Source organism: Morus notabilis, unplaced genomic scaffold, assembly GCF_000414095.1.
Source record: "Morus notabilis unplaced genomic scaffold, ASM41409v2 Scaffold327, whole genome shotgun sequence".
Lineage (NCBI taxonomy): Eukaryota > Viridiplantae > Streptophyta > Magnoliopsida > Rosales > Moraceae > Morus > Morus notabilis.
Window position 1 is genome coordinate 21,685 of NW_010365447.1, and position 3,614 is coordinate 25,298.

The window sequence follows — 3,614 nt, forward strand, 5'->3', positions numbered from 1 at the left end:
TTTATTTATGTTTTACATTGTAAAATTAATATATGATATTTACGAATTAATGCAGCTAGCGACACAAATTTTTTATGAATACTCTATTTTTAATGATTTTCTCTATTTTTCGTCTTTACAAAATAAAATAAAACAAAAACGATGTCAAAACACTTTGAAATTTTTGTAGACACGATCATTACATTATTTTGAGCATGCCTGCATAAAATGACGTCAAATTATGAAAAAGAAAACGCAGCCAAAAAGCATCCGGACCATGCACAGGGGCGCCAAGTGGCCGAGATGAGCTAAAAATTAACATTTTTACTTATGTTTAACATTCTAAAACTAATATATGATTTTTAAGAATTAATGCAACAGGCGGCACCATTGTTTGACGCATATTCTATTTTTTATGATTTTTCTTATTTTTCGTCATTGAAAAATAAAATAAAATGACCTCAAAAATTTCTGAAATTTTACAGACATGATCCTCAAATTATTCTGAGCATGCCTATAAAAAATGACATCAAATTAAGAAAAAAGAAAACGCTGCCAAAAAGCACCCCGCTTAATGACCTCAAAAATTTCTGAAATTTTACAGACATGATCCTCAAATTATTCTGAGCATGCCTATAAAAAATGACATCAAATTAAGAAAAAAGAAAACGCTGCCAAAAAGCACCCCGCTTAATGACCTCAAAAATTTCTGAAATTTTACAGACATGATCCTCAAATTATTCTGAGCATGCCTATAAAAAATGACATCAAATTAAGAAAAAAGAAAACGCTGCCAAAAAGTCTCCGGCTAGCGCAATGGGGCGCTCAGGGGCTGGGATAGGTAAAAAAATTTACATTTTTATTTATCTTTCGTGTTCTAAAACTAATACGCGATTGTTAAGGATTAATGGAACAAGCGGCACCATTTTTTGAGGAATATTTTTTTTTTTCTGATTTTACCTATTTTTCATCTTTGAAAAATAAAATAAAACAAAGATGGCGTCAAAAAGTTCTAAAATTTTGTAGAGACGATCCTTACGTTTTTCTGAACATTCCTGTAAAAAATAGTCTCGAATTATGAAAAAAAAACACTGCCAAAAAGCACCCCCCCTGGTCAAGTAGGGCGCCCAAGGGCCAGGATGAGTCAAAAATTAACATTTTTATTTATGTTTCACATTCTAAAATTAATATTTAATTTCTATGAATTAATGCAACAAACAGCACCATTGTTTGATGAGTATTATATTTTTTTATGATTTTTCATATTTTTCAGCTTTGAAAAATAAAAGAAAATAAAAATGATGTCAAAAAGTTCTGAAATTTAGCAGACACAGTCCTTAAATTATTCTGAGCATGCCTATAAAAAATGGCATCAAATTAAGAAGAAAGAAAACGCTGCCAAAAAGTCACCGGTTACCGCAATGGGGCGGCCAGGTGCTGGGATGGGTCAAAAATTTACATTTTTATTTATCCTTTCTGTCCCAAAACTAATACACGATTGTTAAGAATTAATGCAGCAAGCGGCACTATTTTGTGATGAATATTCTATTTTTTTATGATTTTCTCTATTTTTCGTCTTTACAAAATAAAATAAAACAAAAACGATGTCAAAATACTTTGAAATTTTTGCGGACACGATCCTTACATTATTTTGAGCATGCTTGCAAAAAAATAGCCTCGAATTATGAAAAAGAAAACGCTGCCAAAAAGGACCCGGAACGCGCAGTGGGGCGCCAAGTGGCCGGGATGAGCTAAAAATGAACATTTTTATTTATGCTTCACATTGTAAAATTAATATATGATATTTACGAATTAATGCAGCTAGCGACACAAATTTTTTATGAATACTCAATTTTTTATGATTTTCTCTATTTTTCATATTCGAAAAATAAAATAAAATAAAAACGATGTCAAACCATTCTGAAATTTTACAGACAGGATCCTTGCATTATTCAAAGCATGCCTACCAAAAAGGATCTCGAATTATGAAAAAAGAAAACGTTGCCAAAAAGCATCCGGCATGCGTAGTGGGGCGCCATTTTGCCGAGATGAGTTAGAAATTAAAATTTTTATTTTTGTTTCACATTCTAAAATTAATATATGATTTTTAGAAATTAATGCAACAAACGGCACCATTGTTTGATGCATATTCTATTTTTTATGATTTTTTCTATTTTTCGTCTTTGAAAAATAAAATAAAATAAAGTAAAAACAACCTCAAAAAGTTTTGAAATTTTACAGACACGATCCTTACATTATTCTGAGCATGCCTGTAAAAAATGGTATCAAATTAACAAAAAAGAAAACGCTCCCAAAACGTCTCCTGCCAGTGCAATGGGGCGCCAAAGGTTGGGATGGGTCAAAAGTCTACATTTTTATTTATCTTTTGTGTTCTAAAACTCATACACGATTGTTAAGATATAATGCAACAAGCGGCACCATTTTTTGATGAATATTCATTTTTTTTTCTGATTTTCCCTATATTTCGTCTTTGAAAAATATGATAAAATAAAGATGACGTCAAAAAGTTCTAAAATTTTGTAGAGATGATCCTTACCTTTTTCTGAGCAGGCCTGTAAAAAATGGCCTCGAATTACGATAAATAACACTGCCAAAAAGCACCCCGCTTGCGAAGTGGGGCACCCAAGGCCGAGGATAAGTCAAAAATAAACATTTTTATTTATGTTTCACATTCTAAAATTAGTATATCATTTTTAGGAATTAATGCAGCAAGCGACCCCATTTTTTGTTGAATATTTTATTTTTTATGATTTTCTCTATTTTTCATTTTGAAAAATAAAATAAAATAAAGAGGATGTCAAAACATTCTGAAATTGTACAGACACGATCCTTACATTATTCTAAGCATGCCCGCAAAAAATGGTCTGGAATTATGAAAAAAGAAAACGCTGCCAAAAACCACTCGGCCGCACAGTGGGCCGCCATGTTGCCAGGATGAGGTAAAAATTAACATTTTTATTTATGTTTCACATTATAAAATTAATACATGATTTTATGGAAAAAAATGTAACAAGCGGCAGCATTGATTGATGCATATTCTATTTTTTATGATTTTCTCTATTTTTCATCTTTGAAAAATAAAATAAAATAAAATAAAAACGAACTCAAAAAGTTCTGAAATTTTATAGACACTATCCTTAAATTATTCTGAGCATACCTGTAAAAATGGCATCAAATTAAGAAAAAATAAAACGCTGCCAAAAAGTCTCCGGCTAGCGTAATGGGGCGCTCAGGGCTGGGATGGGTCAAAAATTTAAATTTTTATTTATCTTTTGTGTTCTAAAACTAATACGCGATTGTTAAGAGTTAATGCAACAAGCGGCACTATTTTTTGATGAATATTCTTTTTTTTCTGCTTCTCCCTATTTTTCGTCTTTGAAAAATAAAATAAAATTAATATGGCGTCAAAAAGTTCTAAAATTTTGCAGAGACGATCCTTACGTTTTTTTGAGAATGCCTGTAAAAAATAGCCACGAATTATGAAAAAAAAATGTTGCCAAAAAGCACCCCGCTTGCGAAGTGGGGCGCCCAAGGGCCAGGATGAGTCAAAAATTAACATTTTTATTTATGTTTCACATTCTAAAATTAGTATATGATTTTTAGGAATTAATGCA